The sequence below is a fragment of the Sebastes fasciatus genome, chromosome 2 (genome assembly GCF_043250625.1).
Source record: "Sebastes fasciatus isolate fSebFas1 chromosome 2, fSebFas1.pri, whole genome shotgun sequence".
Lineage (NCBI taxonomy): Eukaryota > Metazoa > Chordata > Actinopteri > Perciformes > Sebastidae > Sebastes > Sebastes fasciatus.
In genome coordinates, this window is record NC_133796.1 from 37,998,497 (window position 1) to 38,007,345 (window position 8,849).

Sequence of the window (8,849 nt, forward strand, 5' to 3'; positions counted from 1 at the left end):
TGCCTCGAAAAAGAAGCAGCACACAATTACAAGTTCCATTCTGAGGAGCACAAAGGGCCGATAGAAAAGACGCGTATTTATAGAGGACTCCTGGGCCTGTACAGCGCACGGCCAGCTTTGTGTTTGTGATGGAACATGTGGATGAAGGAAATTGTCACGTAATTACACCCTGTTAGGCATCTGACCTGTCATTTCGTTGAAATGCGAAAGGGGCGATTCTGCGAGAGCTTGTTATCAACGATGGCAGAGAATTTCAAACAGAAGGAAAAAAAGGGTTTGAATCAAGTGCACATCAATCAATGTGTGATTTGAAGGACACAAACACACACATACACTGGAGTACATCTCTGCACATACGGCATTGATTTTTCAATGCAAAGAAAATCGGTTCAGTGACCTTGACTCCACTTTTACCAGCAGTGACAAACAGGCCATGTCCACACTTATGTCGATACACTTGAAAACATGTCTTTTTTTCTCTGTCTTGGGCTTTCAGTGGGTGTTTTTCCACGACAGAAAATAGAGATTTTGGAGACAGTTCTACTACGTCAGTACATTTTACATTAACATTTAAAATTTTACATTAACAACAATGTAAACTCAATCGCGGCAACAGTAAATGCTCCTTGAAAGTGCGCCGGGAATGTAGTGACGTAGTTTTAAAGGGAAAAGACACACACCAGGCGGCGGGAGGGGAGGTGGATGGCTCCAACAAACACAAGGCTTTCATCCAGGACACCGCTGTTTGTGTCCCGTGCATTTCCGTGTGTTAAGTTTCACTTTTACGTTACAATCAGCTGTTCGTTCGTGTCCTGTTGAAGCCCAACCATGTCGTTCTTTCCTAAACCTAACTATAGTGGTTTTGTTGCCTAATCGTAAAGTGATGCAGGGGCAGGGTGCCAAGAAGGGGCGTGACGCCAAGGGGTATGACACAAAGGGGCGTGACAAAGGGGCGTGACGGAGGGGCGTGACAAAGCAGCAGTTTATGATGAGTTGGGATGAGAACGTGTTGGTTTCAACAGTAAAGTTACATTCAGACTAAAAATGTCACTGTGTTAAAGTGTCATTGATGTACTGTAGGTGTGTAGCTACAGGTTCAAGTGAGAAATTAAATAAGACGCAGGATGTCCAGTTGAGTAATAGATCAATGAGTTTAAAGGTTGTATGTACAACATTCATAGCGTTAATATAGCAACAATCAACTATTTGCTATGTAAAGATATGGAGGAGTAATGTCTACCTGAGCAGAGAATGAAGTCTCTCTCCCTCTTTGTGTGTTGTAATCAGAGCTTCTCTGTGCTTTGTTGACATAGCCGGGCTGGCCGTGCATGTGAGCGTGCCCCACTGGCTAGCTCATGGCCGCTGCTCTGCACTGCCCTCATACGGCGATTACAGCCGATAACGCCGTCCCGATCGATGGCGTCATCATGGAAGCGTAGCGCCCACCGTCCGGTTCCCTCCCAGGTTAACACTGTTAGCTCTGTCAGCACTGTTGCCGTTGTTATCACCTTTAGCCGCAAGCCGCAGCTAGGCTCACCTGTCGCCATGTTGAGAGCCGTGTGGATGCAATAGCTCTGAATTTCGTATTGGGCACCTTTAAAGGTTTATCAGATGCTAAAGAAGTTCATAACACTGCAAGAGAGGATTTTACTACTCTAAAGTTATCACGGCAACAATCGTTTTATCCTCCAACATAAAGTTTTCCACATGCAACAGCAAAAATGCATTATTCGTGTTACAAAGTAATCTACCAACAATGTCTATGACTATGAAGTCCACATTGAAATGAATGAGAAAGCTGCATTTTTGATGCAGTGCTAACGAAAAAAGCCAACCTGTTCATTGATGGACTGGGTCTCAATGTCGTAATGATTAGTTAACCCTCCATCAAATATTTGATATGTACAGTCTTCAGATATGTCAGTATCATAACCGGTATTGTGTCCTCAGCAACACAGAAACACAAAATCCTGTAAGTAATCACCGAGTCAGAGGAGACAGAACGCAGGTTTACACAGCAGAGATCAAACAGAGAGTAACAGCCCCACTCCTTACCAGATGATGACAGCGATGCCACCCAAAAGAGAAGAGCATAAAGATTTAAAGGGGCCCTGAAGATTGTTCTTGTAAACAAACAAAGTTCTGTTTACGTCGAGTGTTACTCATCAAAACACACTGTGTGTATCCTTGAGGTCTAAAAAACATGCTGAGTAAATTTCCTTCCTCATGAAACATTTGCAAAGCAGATTTTTTTTAACATTCATATGGTCACGGTCCAGTGCATGTAATGCGGAACCAAAGTTCACAAGCACGAGTCCCGCCTGGAAGCTTTTAGCATAAGAGATGCTTTTTAGTTTTATAGCCTATTGTGACCTGTTGGGCAAAATGCTGCCTCAGTCAGCAAGGATCACCAGGATTTAGTCTGTCTTTGGCGCTACTGTCTGTTCAAAATAATGAAAAGAAATGTATGCATTTGGGTTTTTTCCGCTGCACCAAACCGAACCTCCTAAACCGGGGTATGAACCGAAGCGGTGTACCATTACACCCCTACTATTGGCTCTGTTTAGTCAACATCCTTGTTGTGAAGTGGATCATTGACAGGTTTGATGTAAAGCTGCAGTGATTAGGCAACCTAATATCATGGGAGGCCGTATAAATAGCATGCCATTTCAAGGACGTTCCGCACGTCATGATAATGCATTTTAAGCTTTTTGCGTGTCATTTAACGCCACGTTGTTACTGTGAAATGGTCACAGTTATGTATAGGCAACAAAACTACTTATGGGTAACACTTCATTTTACAGGTCCGCAAATTTCATGGTAATTAGATAATATTATATGCTAAAATAGCATATAATGGTTAAAACAGGGCCCTTAGGCTTGAGGAGCGGCTATGCGCTGCTCTTCATTGGCGGTGGAAAACCAAAACTAATACAAGACAATTCTGATCGGGCACAAATCTCACCATTGTGTGACTCATTGTTTTAGAGTTTTTTAAGAAATTTCAAATAAGTTATTTGCTAATTATTATCTCTTTATCAGCAGACATGGAAATAAATCATATCAATTAACTTTGTATTCTTTTCCTGGAAACGTATTAAATAAATTACCAGCTATTGGGAAATAGCGGAATATAATTATTAAATAACGTTTATAATAAAGTAATTTTCGATCAATTTTGAGGTAAATATTGGGGTAATTTGGCAGTAATTCGGAAGAAATTTCAAATAGGTTACTTGCTAATTATCACCTAATTACCATGAAATTTGCAGACCTGTAAAATGAAGTGTTACCCTACTTAGTTAGGTTTAGGAAAAACATCATGGTTGAGCTTAAAATAAGTACGTAATCTAAGTAAAATACATACGTAAACAACGTAACATCACTCACTCACTCCTCTTCATCCCCTATAGGACATAAGGCTTCAATGAGCTTTCTCCATTGCATTCGGTCCTTGGCAGCATGTTGGGCCTCTCCCCATGACAGGTTCATCTTGTCCAGCTCCTGTATCACAGTTCTGCTCCAGGTGGATTTGGGCCTCCCGGGTTTTATTTTTTCTGGTGGTGTCCATCTTCAGGCAACCCTCGGGATCTGGTCCTGGTCCATTCTCAGCACATGTCCTAGCCATCTCAGACGTCTGTGTGTAATTTCCTTGGTGATGCTCCGGCTACCCGTTTTTGTTGTACAGTTGGTGGTTGGAGATTTTGTTTGGCCAAAAGATCTGGCATATTCGTCTGAGGCATCCATTGTGAAAAACTTCCACTTTCCTCATATCAGTTTTGATCACTCGCCAACTCTCTGAGCCATATAGCGGAACGGACTTGACATTGCTGTTGTACAAGAGCCTCGTAACAACAATGTAACATAAGTAGGGAAAACGTCACTAACATATCTTCAAAATAACTCATCAACACTTTAGTACACAAACACCTGTCTCCTGATTGAAAGTCCTGTATTTGTTTGACCCATCCACCATAAGCAGTCTCTCTCACTTTTTATTCTACATCACTAGCTCTGAGCGTAGCATATCCCCGCGGATACATTTACATTGCAGTCAGTACAGACTGCCATGTATGACATGAAATGCCAAGCCAAAAGCAAGATCGGCACGCGAAATGACTTACAAATTGTAGATGGGTCTTGATGTGGGGATGAAGTGAGGCTGAAAATGTAGCTGAGCCTGCCGGGTAGGCAGGGCGAGCGTCTCCCCTGGGTGGAGTCCAGTGGATGCAGGAACACTAAATCACCAGCGGTCCCACAGTAAACATGTGAGCTTTATAGCAGCTCTGGCTTTCAGAGCTGGATGTCAATATTTGGTCCCATTCCTTGTGGTCGGGGCTGTGACGCATTCAGCCGGAGTTGGATTTGTGCTGCGGCCCTCCACAGGCCGTCCAGCCAGCGGCGAACAAACAAGCTGCTCTACATTAGCCAAATACCCATTCCAATAGCAAATACAATGCCTTATTATCTTATTGACCCAAACCACAAGCCGTTATGAAAAACACTGTGGTAGCAGAAACGACTCTTTGTGATCTGAACAGAGCCGATGCAAAATAAAAGTTGTTTCGATACAACAGTTAAAGGGAAATTCCGTCTTCAAATTCTCTTCCATTGTTAAATCTATCTGGCTGTAAAGTTTCATGAGGCTGTGATTATCCTAGAGGTCACCACAGGTCATTTTATACAGTGAGGTCAAGTTTAACAAAATGCTTTCACTACAATGAAATGTCTCCTATGGGGACAAACATCATTACCCATGAATACAGTATGCAGAAATATTCAAACAAACCATTTTAGAATAGGCGGAAATAACATGTATGTTTTATTCTTCCATTCTATTCTACTCTCTCAGTTCTTTGAACATGCTGAAACATTTATCTATGTCCCACTTTCACTTTTCAACAAGTTTAGTCCAGTTTTAACTTCGACATCTTTTGATGCTTGCTGTGTACTTATTGAGATCACAGATAATACAAATTATAAACCCCCCTTTGGTACATTTGAACTTAATTTCTGATCGGTATCCAGTTTGCCCACAGGACCCCTGAGGATTCATCATTTCAGATACAGCGCCGTGTGTGTGTGCATGAGATCCATGTATGCGTGCAGTATGACACGTTGTGAAAGCACATGATGATTAGCAGCAATTTATCCTTCTTCAAAATCTTAATCTCGCCCTCAGAGATAATTCTGCCCACAAAGCCGTATCAAAGCTCTTGGCCTCTGTTTCCATTTCAGCGGCTTTATCAGAAAGCCCGGCCCTGCCCCATCCAGAGCCTCCAGAGCTGCCCCAGCTTCACCTCTCCTCAACCCAGGCCTCGGTGCGCTCCCTCTGGGTACGGAGCCCTCAGAGCTGGGGCCTCTTTGGTAGCAGCGGCGCCCTCCGGCGCTGTGAGTCATGGAAGATCTGATGGCTTTCTAATGAGGTTTTAAGACCCGATGCCAACAGGCCAGGTGCATGAGGCTGTATAGGTGGGTTTTGCTGCGTGTGTACTTTGTGCAGGGGAGGAATGTGCGTGTGTGTTTACCTGTGTGAACGCGCACATTCATTCAAATTATGTACACCTGCAGGAACAAGTGTGTGTTCGCTTGTGTGTAGGTGCTGATTATGTACATTCAGGTCTAAATCTTTCTTGCGCCTGCCGCAGATGTTAACGGTGGATCACTCATGTTGAAAGATGTCAAAATCGGATTCCTGTAAAATGCATTTGGGGTTTGTATAAAACTCAATTAAAAGCCAACAAAGCTCAAGTGTGAGTGTTTTAACAGGTGAACGTGATGCTTTGTCTAAGTTATTGTCAGTGATCCAGGTTTAACTTGCTTGTATATGCTTGTTTCTGCTCACAGTAAGAGTTGGCGATAACAGACATCGGCCGTTTATTGTCCTTCTTTCACAGTAAACAAGCAAGTCCTCACATCTAAACAACAAAGTAATGTGTCAGTGTTTTCCAAAATGACATATACAACTGTTTCAAAAATGACTGATACGAGTGTTCCCTGAGCTTTATGTTAGATTAAGTGTGGAAAACTAAGGGCGTATTCACACCGGCCTTGTTTAGTTTGGTTGAATGGAACCCTGGAGCATTTACCCTCTCGGTGCGGTTCGTTTGGGCAGGTCTGAATGCAGCAATCGCACTCCGGTGCGCACCAAGATAAGCGAACCGAGACCTCCTTGAAGGGGTGGTCTCGGTTTGCTTCCAAACGAACCGCGGTATAGTTCGGTACGCTTCGTTTGTGGTGAGAACATGATCCGACCTCAATCCAGCCCAACTGGAGAAAGCATTGCGCCTTTCGGGATTAAACCAGCTCCGGTAGCAAGCAGCGCTGTGCATCTCAACACCAGACACCAGACAACATTACTACAACAGAGCCTACGCTTGCCCTCGCTATTCACATCAGAACTAAACAGGTGTAACGTCAGGCTGTGTTGAAGACCACGGGCATACCTGACGGATCTTCGGAAATATTTTCGGCCGATGACCACGTTTCCTCCTGAACTGTCTTGATATGCGCCTTCGGCAACTCCAGTGCATCAATACATTGTTTTCCAGTCGCCTCATTTTCGAACTGTGTCGTTTGCCTTGAGTGAAAAATTGCTACAAGGTAAAAAAAAGCGTAGTTGTCCTTCCATTGTTACGTTCTGGAATTCTGCTCTTCTTTGTTTACTTCTGAGAGATTTCCCGAATGGAAATTCTGACCAATTAGAAAGTAGTTTCTTTGCGCATTAAAATTTTGGTCGCTTGTAAATGGTGCTGTGTGAAAACAAACCAAACTCAAGGCAATATGCAACAATTTGGTCCCTGATTCAGACCAGAGCAAACAAGCTACAGGTGTGAAAACGCCTTAAACCTACTTGGGTAAGATTTGTGAAAGATCTGCTGAATGGTTAAAGGAAATCAATGTTTACTGTTAGCAGGGAAGAAGATGTAATTTGGGGTCTACCATGTCACCCAAATCACCCAACCATCCACCAGACCTCCTCCCTAAGCAGCCCTGTCTCCTAAAAAGTATACTCCCTTACAAAACTGCGTTCACTAATGCACTAAACTGCATTCTCAATTACATTTGGAAGAAAACGTAATTTGTTGCAGATTATGTTTGTCTCCACTATGGGCAGGTGGGAGGTGTGGTGGGTGGATCTGATCATGTCCCGTGTGAAGCTAAAAGTCAACATTCACTTCTTTTACATAACATAACAAACATAGTCATTTTTAGTCAAACCATGATGTTTTTTCACTTCACCTAACCAAGTAGTTATGTTGCGTTTTTTGTAGGGCTGTCAAAGTTAACGCAATAATGATAATGCAAATTTGTTTTAACACCACTAATTTCTTTAATGCATTAATGAAATCGATCTTTCGGAGGATGTAGAGGGCTCAGTTTTAAAGTTAGAGTGAAGATACTGGTATGATATGAAACTAAAACACCTAAACCTCACTATGTCACTTTTTGCACTATATTCACATTTTTAATAGTCCCGTATCTCAGTTGTTACCCTGCACTATATTCATTTTTAACAGTTTCTTCATTTCCTGTTATTTTTATATCTGTTATATTTTTTTGATATACTTTGTATTACTTACTTATGCCTTTCTACTAATATGTTTGCACTATGGAACTGTGATGCTGGAAACCGGAATTTCCCTTGGGATCAATAAAGTTTCTATCTATCTATCTATCTATCTAAAGAATCCATCGGTACCAACCATGTCATACTAGCTTGTCGTGAAGGAGGCTAAATGACGCTCCACACTTGTGCTAAATTTTGGCGAGGAAAAGCTGTCAAGCCATTTTCAAAGGGGTCCCTTGACCTCTGACCTCAAGATATGTGAATGTAAATGGGTTCTATGGGTACCCACGAGTCTCCCCTTTACAGACATGCCCAATTTATGATAATCACATGCAGTTTGGGGGCAAGTCATAGTCAAGTCAGCACACTGACACACTGACAGCTGTTGTTACCTGTTGTTACCATGTTATGATTTGAACATATTTGTTCTGTTAAATGCAGTACCTGTGAGGGTTTCTGGACAATATTTGTCATTGTTTTGTGTTCCCATAATAAATATATACATACATTTGCATTAAGCAATCATATTTGCCCACTGTTGATAAGATTATTAAATACTTGACAAGTCTCCCTTTAAGGTACATTTTGAACTGATAAAAAATGTGCGATTAATTTGCAATTAATCATGATTAACTATTTTAATCGATTGACAGCCCTAGTTTTTTGTTTTGTTTTGTTTCAATCCAATGTTAAATATGTGTTTAAAACTGCGACTGTAAATCGAAAACATGTTTCACTCAAAACGTAATTGAGAATGCAGGTTAGTTGTATGGGAACTTAATTTGGTAGGTGACAGGGTTGCCCTAAGGGCTTGGTCACACCAGCATTTATAGACCTTTTCAAACTTGACAATATAAACATTCTTTGTATTTCCTGTGTCAATGTTAGTTATTGGAGTAGCTGACAGGAAGTAAACTTGGACCAAAGCTGTTGCCCTAGCAACAGAATGGCAATGAAAAGGTCTGTAATTGCGGAATTTCAGACTGAAATCCGCTCAATGCAATGTAACCACCACAATCAGTGGTTTCACATGTGGAGGAGAAGTCAATTTGCACGTAGCGACTTTGGTGAACTTGGACATGCACGTGTTCCACTGACATCTGGTCATTTAGGAAACAGAGAGAACCATAGAGTTGGAAAAAAATCCTGGAAGCATTGCATCCATAAGTTCTTCTTTAGGGCATCTTTGTTAACCAGGACAGCTGCGCAGTCCAAAATACCGAAGGTTTGACATGGAAAGAAATAACTAAACATCACAAGATCTGATCGCACGGGAAAC